A 13,803-nucleotide genomic window follows, 5' to 3' on the forward strand; every position below is an offset into this window, starting at 1 on the left:
TGTTTGGAAGCAGTACAACCTCTAATGCAGGTACTGAATGCAAGGCTAACGTTAATGAGGCTCTTGCAGTCCGTCGGACATAGTATCTGGGACGCCAGGGTGTAGTTAACGAATCTGCGGGGAGTCATCCACCAAGTGCTGCATGGGCAATTGAGTCCTGTCTCGCTGACATCTGAACAGTATTTCAGTATTTTAGAGGACTGAGGAAAGTGCAGCTAGGCGCTTCAGTCAGGAACCGCGCTGCTGCTACGGTCGCAGATTCGAATTCTGCCTCGAGCATGGATGTGTGTGATGTCCTTAGCTTAGTTAGGTTTAAGTAGTTCTAAGTCTAGGGGTCCGCAGCTCGTGGTCGTGCGGTAGCGTTCTCGCTTCCCAGGCCTGGGTTCCCGGGTTCGATTCCCGGCGGGGTCAGGGACTTTCCCTGCCTCGTGATGACTGGGTGTTGTGTGATGTCCTTAGGTTAGTTAGGTTTAAGTAATTCTAAGTTCTAGGGGACTGATGACCATAGATGTTCAGTCACATAGTGCTCAGAGCCATTTTTTTAAGTCTAGGGGATTGACGACCTCAGATGTTGAGTCCCATAGTGTTTAGAGCCATTTGAACTATTTGAGGAAAGTGCAATGAAAATTGTCGACGGAATTACAGCTAGTGGTGGAGCAGGGCAGCCAGAACTTGCCATTCCACTACCATGGTGCAAAGGTGGATATAACTACAGACAGTGATTAATTGTATATACACTACTGGCCATTAAAATTTGATACACCACGAAGATGACGTGCTACAGAAGCGAAATTTACCGGACAGGAAGAAGATGCTGTGATATGCAAATGATTAGCTTTTCATAGCATTCACACAAGGTTGGCGCCCGTGGCGACACCTACAAGATACTGACATGAGGAAAGCACCTTCAGCGGTAAAATAGAGGGATGTCCTTGTCAAAAAGATGTGAGCAAACCGAACTGTATTTTCGGAAAGCAGGTTTGCTTCGGATATACTCGGTGCACAAAAACGTTGTGATAGTTGATAGTTGCTATAAGTAGGGGAAGCTAATGGGGGTTAGACGTTTGGAATTACGAGGTAGTGGATTGTTGATCCACAGGACTATGTGTCATATTTTCGAACCTCCATTTGATTTGGTAACTACTACATTCAGGTGACGGAAGTCATCGGATAGCAATATTCACATATAAGGATGGCGTTAGTATTGTGTGCACAAGGTATAAAAGGGCAGTGCATTGGTAGGGCTGTCATTTCTACTCGGTTGATTCCTGTGAAAATGTTTCCGACGTTATTACGGCCACAGGACGGGAATTAACAGACTTTGTATGCGGAATGCTAGTACGAGCCAGACGCATGGCACATTACATTTCGGAAATATATATATATATATATATATATATATATATATATATATATATAAGTGAATATTCCGAGGTCGAGGTCCGCAGTGTCGAGAGCGGGCCCAGAGTACCAAATTTTAGGCATGACCTCTCGTTATGGGCAACGCAGTGGCTCACGGCCTTCACTTAACTACCTAGAACAATGGCGTTTGTGTAGTGTTGTCAATGCTAACAGACAAGCAACGCTGCGTGAAATAACTGCAAAAATCAATGTGGGACTTAAGACGAATGTATCCGGTTAGGACATTGGGGCGAAATATGGCGTTAATGGGCTACGGCAGCAGACGACCGACTCGAGTGCCTTTGCTAACAGCCTGCAGCATCTCTCCTTGGCTCGTGACCATAACGATTTGGCCCTAGAAGACTGGGAAACCGTTGCATAGTCAGATGAGTCCCTATTTCAGTTGGTAAGAAATGATGGTAGGGTTCGAGTGTTGCACAGATACAACGACGCCGTGGATCCAAGTTGTCAACAAGGCATTGTGCAAGTTGGTGGTGGTTTCATAGTAGTGTGAGCTGCGTTTACTTGGAATGGGTTGGGTCCCCAGGTCCAAATTAACTGACAACTGACTCGAAATGGTTATGTTCGGCTACTTGGAAACCATTTTCAGCCATTCATTTTATGGATGACAATGTGCCATGTCATAGGGTCATAATAGTTTGCGATTGGTTTGAAGAAAATTCTGGACATTTAGAGTGAATGATTCAGCCACCCAGATCCCACGACATGAATACCATTGAACATTTATGTGACATAATCGAGAGGTCAGTTCGTGCACAAAATCCTACACTACCAACACCGTCGCGGTTACGGATGGCTACAGAGGCTGCATGGCTCAATATTTCTGCAGAAGACTTCCAACAACTTGTTGAGAGTCCATGCTACACTACTGGCCATTAAAATTGCTGCACCACGAAGATGACATGCTACAGACGCGAAAATTAACCATCAGGAAGAAGATGCTGTGATATGTAAATGATTAGCTTTTCAGAGGATTCACGCAAGCTTTGCGCCGGTGGCGACACCTACAACGTGTTGACATGAGGAAAGTTTCCAGCCGATTTCTCATACACAAACAGCAGTTGACCGGCGTTTCTTGGTGAAATGTTGTTGTGATGCCTCGTGTAACGAGGAGAAATGCGTACCATCGCGTTTCTGACTTTGATTAAGGTCGGATTGTAGCCTATCGCGATTGCGATTTATAGTATCATGACATTACTGCTCGTGTTGGTCAAGATCCAATAACTGTTAGCAGAATATGGAATCGGTGGGCTCAGGAGTGTAATACGGAATGCCGTGCTGGATCCCAACGGCCTCACATCACTAGCAGTCGAGATGACAGGCATCTTATCCACATGTCTGTAACAGATCGTGCAGCCACGTCTCAAACCCTGAGTCAACAGATGGGGACGTTTGCAAGACAACAACCATCTGCACCAACAGTTTGATGACGTTTGCAGCAGCATGGACTATCAGCTCGGAGACCATGGCTGCGGTTACCCTTGATGCTGCATCACAGACAGGAGTGCCTGCGATGGTGTACTCTACGACGAACCTGGGTGCACTAATGGCAAAACGTCATTTTTTCGGATGAATTCAGGTTCTGTTTACAGCATCATGATGGTCGCATCTGTGTTTGGCGGCATTCCAGTGCATGCACATTGGAAGCGTCTACTCATCATCGCCATACTGGCGTATCAACGGTGTGATGATATGGGTGCCATTGGTTACACGTCTCGGTTGCATTGACGGCACTTTGAACAGTGGACGTTACATTTCAGATGTGTTACGACCCGTGGCTCTACCCTTCATTCGATCCCTACATTCCAGCAGGATAATGCACGACCGCATGTCCAGGTCCTGTACGGGCCTTTCTGGATACAGAAAATGCTCGACTCCTGCCCTGGACAGCACGTTCTCCAGATCTCTCACCAATTGAAAACGGTCAATGGTGGCCGAGCAACTGGCTCGTCACAATACGCTAGTCATTACTCTTGATGAAATGTGGTATAGTGTTGAAGCTGCGTGGGCAGCTGTACCTGTACACGCCATCCAAGCTCTGTTTGACTCAATGCCCAGGGGTATGAAGGGCGTTATTACGGCCAGAGGTGGTTGTCCTAGGTACTGATTTCTCAGGATCTATGCACGCAGATTGCGTGAAAATGTAACCACATGTCAGTTCTAGTGTAATATATTTGTCCAATGAATACCCATTTATAATCTGTATTTCTTCTTGGTGTAGCAATTTTAATGGCCAGTAGTGTACACTGAGTTGCTGCACTAGGCTGGGAAAATGGAGGTCCCACACGATGTTAGAGGGTGTTCCATGACTCTTGTCACATCAGTGTATGACGAGAGTTATTCTACAGCCACAGCTGTACTGGTCAGATGGACATTTAGAGATATTGTGCAAATGAAACGTTACCTCCATTAACGAAACCTGGGAACCTAACTAGGACCTTTCACTAAGCCAAATGATAGCAGCCCAGGAGGGGTGGATCATCGCAGAGCAATTGGAGCAGCATATGGAACAGTACCAGGATGGTAGACAAATGGGCACTGGAGGCATATCAAAAGGTCTGGATTTTAAGGCAGGGATCAATCGTACTCGGCGGAAGCCAGCAGTACCGCCACGACAGTGAGAAGTCCAGGACTCCTGTGTTCGAGACTGGGCTGTGCCTGCCGTCTGCACTAAGTCCATTTTAGGACTTGCTGTCTCAGCCCTGCTGATTTGTCGTCTGCTCCTGCCAACTCCAATGCTGAGTCCCTAGCCGGACTCAGGTCCATAAAGCCAGCCGCCAGTCGACTCCTGCCCGTGTGCACCGGTTCATACGCTGTGTACAGTGCCTTCGTTTACCACTGTAGTGACGAGAGCTGGACGAGGGACCACCGGGCTCACACAACACTGAGATAAATTGCGCAAATGCTACCACTACAGTCGCGTGGGGAGCTGAGGGTGAGGGGGCCGGCTCCCAAGTGGGGTGGCATCGCAGCACGACACGAGGCGCCACTGGCCTCGAACCCGTGATCTACAGAGGCTGCCGGCCTGAGCAGCACGAAGTGCCAGCGGAGCAGCCTCCGGAAGCCGTTGCCCGTTCACAGGACCAGTCAGGGTCAGCAAGGAGGAGCATGCCTGCCATGTACCAAGATCAATATCTCGAGCATCATGTCGTTTTTGGAAACCCAGAATCTACTATATAGGAATCAACATGGATTCCGGAAACAGCGATCGTGTCAGACCCAACTCGCTTTATTTGTTCATGAGACCCAGAAAATATTAGATACAGGCTCCCAGGTAGATGCTATTTTTCTTGACTTCCGGAAGGCGTTCGATACAGTTCCGCACTGTCGCCTGATAAACAAAGTAAGAGCCTACGGAATATCAGACCAGCTGTGTGGCTGGATTGAAGAGTTTTTAGCAAACAGAACACAGCATGTTGTTATCAATGGAGAGACGTCTACAGACGTTAAAGTAACCTCTGGCGTGCCACAGGGGAGTGTTATGGGACCATTGCTTTTCACAGTATATATAAATGACCTAGTAGATAGTGTCGGAAGTTCCATGCGGCTTTTCGCGAATGATGCTATAGTATACAGAGAAGTTGCAGCATTAGAAAATTGTAGCGAAATGCAGGAAGATCTGCAGCGGATAGGCACTTGGTGCAGGGAGTGGCAACTGACCCTTAACATAGACAAATGTAATGTATTGCGAATACATAGAAAGAAGGATCCTTTATTGTATGATTATATGATAGCGGAACAAACACTGGTAGCAGTTACTTCTGTAAAATATCTGGGAGTATGCGTGCGGAACGATTTGAAGTGGAATGATCATATAAAATTAATTGTTGGTAAGGCGGGTACCAGGTTGTGATTCATTGGGAGAGTCCTTAGAAAATGTAGTCCATCAACAAAGGAGGTGGCTTACAAAACACTCGTTCGACCTATACTTGAGTATTGCTCATCAGTGTGGGATCCGTACCAGATCGGGTTGACGGAGGAGATAGAGAAGATCCAAAGAAGAGCGGCGCGTTTCGTCACAGGGTTATCTGGTAACCGTGATAGCGTTACGGAGATGTTTAACAAACTCAAGTGGCCGACTCTGCAAGAGAGGCGCTCTGCATCGCGGTGTAGCTTGCTCGCCAGGTTTCGAGAGGGTGCGTTTCTGGATGAGGTATCGAATATATTGCTTCCCCCTACTTATACCTCCCGAGGAGATCACGAATGTAAAATTAGAGAGATTAGAGCGCACACGGAGGCTTTCAGACAGTCGTTCTTCCCGCGAACCATACGCGGCTGGAACAGGAAAGGTAAGTAATGACAGTGGCACGTAAAGTGCCCTCCGCCACACACCGTTGGGTGGTTTGCGGAGTATAAATGTAGATGTAGATGTAGATGAACCTCTTTGTAATTGTTAACAGTGTTCGCCCTGGGCACGACGACCTGTCACCACCACTCACTCATCCCTCAACGTTGTCACCAAGCTACAGCTATTAGTCGTGTGAAACAAAAATACAAAGTGTTTTAATACACAAGACAAATTTTAGACTGTACTTCACAACTAACCAGGAAAGTACTTGGGCTCGAATAAATAGATCTGTATGAACGTTTGGTTACAGGACCATTATGTACCTCGGAATGTGCTGGCGTGTGTCGTTTTTCTGCAAAACTCTGCAGTCATGCTCTAGATATCACTGTAGATGTAATTGTAGACGCCGTACGCAATGCAGTAATCTTAACTATAAATGTAAATGCGGAATGTCAATAAAATGCTCCGAGCAATATGAATGACTGCAAAACGCACAGTGAAGAAATGCAGGTTGATCGCATGGCGTATTTGCATATTCTATAATATCAGTGCTGAACGCCGCGTCAATGACACTTTTGAAGTTGTTCACTGGTTCACCAATATCGTAGCCAGCGTTCTGCCACGCGTAACGAAGCATTGGTCTGTACACTCCCGCAGATAACTGATTATAAATCATAGAATGCATATTCATGATAAAGAATCTGTCGTGCAATTTCGGCTGCATATTACTGGAACGTAGTTTAATGAAGTCTGTTATTCTCTTGGCATATATTTTACATTGCCTGAAGAAATACACATCCAGAGCTTGTGCATATTTTGTAGTTTTAGGTGGAATGATTTTTAAATCTACATGTTTTCCGCCAGATGCTTCCAGTAGTACTCGTTCATCCTTATGTCCAGACCAGGAGTCACAAAGTACTAATGACTTTCTCGACAAATGTGGATTCAAAACTGACAGAAAAAACGTCTTCAGATGTTGTTTCGTCGTCTTCCCACTCACACTTGCATCGACGACGACCTTTGGAGGTCACCGCGTTTCTATTTCCCTTGACACGCGGGGTCCAAACTTTCCACTGGATTCTTGGAAGCAAATACAGAGTTTGTCTGCCAATCGTCCGTCCATTGATATAGCAACATCGATCGTGTAACTGTGTGTTGCACAGTTAACTGATTGCAACATCACGACAGTGTTTTTCTCCCCTTTCATGGATAGTGTTCTGTCACAAGAAAGTTCATAGTTGAACTGACTCTGATCACAGTTCCACACAGAACTAATATCAATGTTTTCTCTCGTGATATGCTCATTGACGTCAGCAACAAACGTTTGAGCTCTTTCAATCAGCTCTTCTTCGTCATCCTTATCTTTTCGTTCTTGGAGCATAGTGATACGGCGTGATGTTATCCTAAACTCCTTTTTCAAATTAGTAATAAATCCTAGTGAAGTTGTAAAGTTTGTACACCCGAGATTTCTGGCTACGTCCTATGCCCAATGTTCTAAATGCCAATAATGAACGGCGGAACCGCATTCTCGCGCTTCATCGAATTTCGCCATTACACGCTCCTTGATGGTCTTGAACAGCCGTGTACGATTTCCTTTGAAAACTGTATTTCCTTCTCTTTGCTTTGCCACGTAATCCAGTATGTTTTTAATATTGCTTTTAGACTTCAGTTTAGGGTATTTTTTCAGAAGCTTGTCGTATGTGTCGAAACCTCTTACGTAATAATCATCGTACATGTTCTCCAGTGTGTTGTCATCAAACGCCGTGATGATACTTGCAACTTTAACCTTCTACTTGGGAGACGGTTGGTATTCACTGTCACTGCTTCCATAGCCTCTTCCCGCACTTGCCGTAACACTACCGTTTGCAATGAGTTGTTCGTCATTATCATCCCTATCATCATCATTATGTGTTAGTGTTACAACAGTAACTGTTTTTAACTTATGGTCATATTACTGCACTATAATAGATACCAGAAAACATGCGAATGATTCGTCTTCTACACCAATACCATCTTTACGAAGAAGGGTTCTTCGTAACTTCATCTCAACCAATCGCAATACATTAGCAGAATTGATTACCAATCGCCGAGCCATCTGACGCTTCAATACACAAATAATGTCACAAAACGCAACTTCAGAGGCACACTGCACCGTCCCTACTGGTCCCGACTGGCGTACCGGCAGGTCAGTGTGCAATGCGGCATGGCATACGCAGAGGCCTCTAACGGACGACTGCAAAGTTTTGCAGATGCGGGAGTATCACTAGTGCAATAAGAGACCTTTACATTATTTCTAATACGATTTTGGTGTATTTGTGTTTGTTCGAGCCCAAGTACTTTCCTTGTAAGTGACTGATTAGCTTTTGACAACTCCTTGCGGTGAATTGTGCCAAACAATTTATTTTCTTTGTTGTTGTCTCAATTTTTGCTCCAGGAGTAATAACTTCAATTTTTTAACTTATTATTCATTTATTCGTTTACGCATAATGTTCTGCAGATCCAGTCATGGAGAAGGTTTCAGGGACGTGGAAAAGTCATCAGATTATACATTAATAGGAGGGGTCAGCGACTGCTCGCATTTCTGTGAAATTATTAGTAACCAGTTAAGACAAGTGTGCGCCCATTCACATTGATGTATGACAGGAATTACTGCAGATTACTTGGCGTTTAAAAAATTAGCTCTTGCAATATTCATCTGCAGCTTTTATCTCCTACAGTACATTATTCTAAATATTAGTGTTAACTTAAATGAGTCCGGCGAATACTATCGGCTATCGATAGGATATATTTGAAAGAAAGGGTAAATGTCTGTGAAGTATGAGCAGTGATGTTAACCAGAATTTACATACTCAACTTCAAATATTTCTTCAAATTACAGGAGTGGCTGTGCTTTTATTTGGTTTTTCTATGTTAGGGGATTTTTAAATATTCTCACTGATGTCTATTAGCAACCTGTTGAATTTTATACTGCAGTATTTTCCGAGATAGCAATATTATTTACAAAAAAATGGTTCAAATGGCTCTGAGCACTATGGGACTCAACATCTTAGGTCATAAGTCCCCTAGAAGTTAGAACTACTTAAACCTAACTAACCTAAGGACATCACACACACCCATGCCCGAGGCAGGATTCGTACCTGCGACCGTAGCAGTCCCGCGGTTCCGGACTGCAGCGCCAGAACCGCTAGACCACCGCGGCCGGCGCAATATTATTTACTTTTTAATTTCCACAAATATGGATGGCTACTGTAAATAAACAAATTACAACAACCACCCTATGGTAAGTTTTGCATGCAGATTTGGTCCAATGTGTGGGTACTTCTGGTCCGCATGAACCGACTTGTCTGCTCAGATCCGGTCTGGCCCCACGGATGTCAGCAACTTTGCGTACACTTGCAACCTCATGTTCATATCTGTGTTTTACAATTTTCAGTGCAGATGGAACGTGCGTAAACATCTGAACGGCATTGTCTTTCTACGGAGCCTATAGGCCAAGGAGATTAGAATCTATAGAGATGCCCTGACGTAGTAACTGCGAAGCCAGGGCTACACCTGAACTTTGTGTAACTACTTTGAGGGTAATGGTAATCATTCTTCCTTGTCTGTGAGATAAAGAAAGAGTTGTGCTCTAATTACTGATGCAGATGATGTTGCCGGCCGGAGTGGCCAAGCGGTTCTAGGCGCTACAGTCTGGAACCGCGCGACCGCTACGCTCGCAGGTTCGAATCCTGCCTCGGGCATGGATGTGTGTGATGTCCTTAGGTTAGTTAGTTTAAGTAGTTTTAGGTTCTAGAGGACTGATGACCTCAGAAGTTAAGTCCTATAGTGCTCAGAGCCATTTGAGCAGATGATGTTGTTAATGTTTGAATATGTGCAGAAGAAGTGTCTCATTGTACCAATATACAGGGGTTGGACAGAAATATGGAAACCCCACGACAATTGCGTGCTTGAACATAAATGCAGATGCTAGCCGAGCCTGCAGGTTACACTGTTGTATTTGACCACGAACGGTGCCTCTGCAAAGTCCTCAATACGTTGCAAGCTCCAGCCGTGGTCAGAATAGTGTTCTGTATGCTCGTGAGTGCATTATGTCGGAGCTAAGTGAATTCGAATGTGGGCAAATTGTAGGTAACCGTATAATGGGAGCTTTTGTAAGCAAGAGAGACGAAGCGTTTGATGTTTCAAGAGGCACTGTATCAAAGATTTATACCATGTGAAGCGAAAGCGAGAAATAGATCATCCGGTAAGTAACAATGCGGAGGAAAGTGTGTAAAGAGTGGTCGTGACAGATGGTCATTGCAAAGGACAGCATTTTCAAAAGGCTCTGCAGAACTGAATGTCACACTGAAGAACCCATTCAGCACGAAAATAACACGAAGTGAGCTCCGTAAGCTGGGAACTGCAGGGCGAGCTTGAATGCCATACCATTCAGCGATGCAAATGCCCGTAACATGGAAACGTGGTGCCGAAGTCGCAAAACCTGGACTGTGGTGCAATGGGAGACAGTCATTTAGTCGGATGAGTTTTGTTTCACGTTGTTTCCAACTTCTCACCAAGTTTACGTCTCAAGAATGAAACATAGCGGGGGTTGGGTGATGATTTGGGCAGCCATATCGTGGTATTTCATGGGCCCCAACGTTATTCTGCAAGGTTACCTTAGTGCCAAGGATTATGCGACCATTTTGGGTGATCAGGTCCATCCTATAGTACAACGTTTGTTCCCCAATGGTGATGTTATGTTCCTACATCACAGGTCCCCAGATCGAACAGCTCGCCTAATCCAGGACTGTTCTTTTGAGCATGAGGAGGGATTTCCGCGTCTCATCTGGCCACCATAGCCGCCAGATCTCAATGTTATTCAGCCCTGTCGTTTAATCTGAAGGGAAGAGTGCATGATCCCTATTCACCTCCATCATCGTTACATAAACTTGCCACCATTTTGCAGGAAGATTCCCTTGAAAACCACGCAGGACCTATATTTATCCATTACGAGACGACTGGAAGCTGTTTTTGAATGCCTACACCGTATAGGAATGGTAATGCGTTGTGATTGTGGTGTTTCCATATTTTTTTTGTCCAGCTCCTGTATCTGTCCACAGAACTCCATTGATTTAATGGGTTGTGAAGTTATGAGTACATATATATAAGCCAACATTTCTAAACTTGAGAGCTCAAATGAGAGCTTAATTTCAATTTGACACTCTCTTGGCATTGGTAATAAGACACATTATAACTGAATATATGTGCAGTAATGAGTGTAACAGTAAGACAAAATCCATGTAATGCGTACAATGACCTAAAGATTCTTAAAAGAAAACAAGTAGTGATGGGAGGGGGAGCCGGAGAAAGAGAGAAAGAGAGAGAGAGAGAGAGAGAGAGAGAGAGAGAGAGAGAGAGAGAGAGAGAGAGAGAGACGGGGTGGGGGGGGGGGGCGGGAGAGGAGGAAGAAAGGCTTCACCTGATATTAAGTGTATAAGGTATTTTTTATGTTATTAGGAATGTTTAAATGCACAGAATTTCAACCAATAATTTTCATACATCATTACCGTGTTTGAAAAACGTCACTTGGAATGAAAAAATCTGAAAATTCGTATATCTTGGTAGTGAAATGATTGAAATGATTGATAGAACGTTGTGTCATTTGTACTGTGAACTACTACAGCTGCTAGTTCAGTTTCAATCAAAATCAGATTTCAGGAATCTGTTGTTTTCCTGCGTTGCAGTACGTACTTAACAAATGATATTTCACATCAGGTACCAGTTATTACTTGTATTGTATGTTAACCAGGGGCCTAGAAACGACGAGGAGGCTCCGTCCCCGCCGCAGCCGCAACTGTCCACAACCCCACGACGACTACCACAGCCCACTTCACCCCTCTGCCGCCCCACACCGAACCCAGCGTTATCGTGCGGTTCGACCCCTGGTGGACACCCCCCCCCCCCCTCCCCCACACACACACCCAGGGAACGTCTCACACCAGACTAGTGAAACCCCTATGTTTGCGTGGTAGAGTAATGGTGGTGTAAGCGTATGTGGAGAACTTGTTTGCGCAGCAATCGCCGACATAGTGTACATCTACATCTACATCTACATTTATACTCCGCAAACCACCCAACGGTGTGTGGTGGAGGGCACTTTACGTGCCACTGTCATTACCTCCCTTTCCTGTTCCAGTCGCGTATGGTTCGCGGGAAGAACGACTGTCTGAAAGCCTCCGTGCGCGCTCTAATCTCTCTAATTTTACATTCGTGATCTCCTCGGGAGGTATAAGTAGGGGGAAGCAATATCTTCGATACCTCATCCAGAAATGCACTCTCTCGAAACCTGGCGAGCAAGCTACACCGCGATGCAGAGCGCCTCTCTTGCAGAGTCTGCCACTTGAGTTTGTTAAACATCTCCGTAACGCTATCACGGTTACCAAATAACCCTGTGACGAAACGCGCCGCTCTTCTTTGGATCTTCTCTATCTCCTCCGTCAACCCGATCTGGTACGGATCCCACACTGATGAGCAATACTCAAGTATAGGTCGAACGAGTGTTTTGTAAGCCACTTCCTTTGTTGATGGACTACATTTTCTAAGGACTCTCCCAATGTATCTCAACCTGGTACCCGCCTTACCAACAATTAATTTTATATGATCATTCCACTTCAAATCGTTCCGCACGCATACTCACAGATATTTTACAGAAGTAACTGCTACCAGTGTTTGCTCCGCTATCATATAATCATACAATAAAGGATCCTTCTTTCTATGTATTCGCAATACATTACATTTGTCTATGTTAAGGGTCAGTTGCCACTCCCTGCACCAAGTGCCTATCCGCTGCAGATCTTCCTGCATTTCGCTACAATTTTCTAATGCTGCAACTTCTCTGTATATTACAGCATCATCCGCGAAAAGCCGCATGGAACTTCCGACACTATCTACTAGGTCATTTATATATATTGTGAAAAGCAATGGTCCCATAACACTCCCCTGTGGCACGCCAGAGGTTACTTTAACGTCTGTAGACGTCTCTCCGTTGATAACAACATGCTGTGTTCTGTTTGCTAAAAACTCTTCAATCCAGCCACACAGTTGTTCTGATATTCCGTAGGCTCTTACTTTGTTTATCAGGCGACAGTGCGGAACTGTATCGAACGCCTTCCGGAAGTCAAGAAAAATAGCATCTATCTGGGAGCCTGTATCTAATATTTTCTGGGTCTCATGAACAAATAAAGCGAGTTGGGTCTCACACGATCGCTGTTTCCGGAATCCATGTTGATTCCTACATAGTAGATTCTGAGTTTCCAAAAACGACATGATACTCGAGCAAAAAACATGTTCTAAAATTCTACAACAGATCGACGTCAGAGATATAGGTCTATAGTTTTGCGCATCTGCTCGACGACCCTTCTTGAAGACTGGGACTACCTGTGCTGTTTTCCAATCATTTGGAACCTTCCGTTCCTCTAGAGACTTGCGGTACACGGCTGTTAGAAGGGGGGCAAGTTCTTTCGCGTACTCTATGTAGAATCGAATTGGTATCCCGTCAGGTCCAGTGGACTCTCCTCTGTTGAGTGATTCCAGTTGCTTTTCTATTCCTTGGACACTTATTTCGATGTCAGCCATTTTTTCGTTTGTGCGAGGATTTAGAGAAGGAAATGCAGCGCTGTTCCTCTGTGAAACAGCTTTGGAAAAAGGTGTTTAGTATTTCAGCTTTACCCTTGTCATCCTCTGTTTTAATGCCATCATCATCCCGGAGTGTCTGATCATGCTGTTTCGAGCCACTTACTGATTTAACGTAAGACCAGAACTTCCTAGGATTTTCTGTCAAGTCGGTACCTAGTATTTTACTTTCGAATTCACTGAACGCTTCACGCATAGCCCTCCTTAAGCTAACTTTGACATCGTTTATCTTCTGTTTGTCTGAGAGGTTTTGGCTGCGTTTAAACTTGGAGTGAAGCTCTCTTTGCTTTCGCAGTAGTTTCCTAACTTTGTTGTTGTACCACGGTGGGTTTTTCCCGTCCCTCACAGTTTTACTCGGCACGTACCTGTCTAAAACGCATTTTGCGATTGCCTTGAACTTTTACCGTAAACACTCAACATTG

General features: G+C 44.9%; 1 protein-coding gene across 1 annotated transcript in view; it reads right to left on the reverse strand.

The window, feature by feature from the left end:
• LOC126183444 (histidine decarboxylase) overlaps positions 1-13,803 on the reverse strand; it is a 385,906-nt gene that overhangs the window by 23,014 nt on the left and 349,089 nt on the right. The gene's annotated exons all lie outside the window — the stretch shown is intronic.

Source organism: Schistocerca cancellata, chromosome 4 (assembly GCF_023864275.1).
Source record: "Schistocerca cancellata isolate TAMUIC-IGC-003103 chromosome 4, iqSchCanc2.1, whole genome shotgun sequence".
NCBI lineage: Eukaryota > Metazoa > Arthropoda > Insecta > Orthoptera > Acrididae > Schistocerca > Schistocerca cancellata.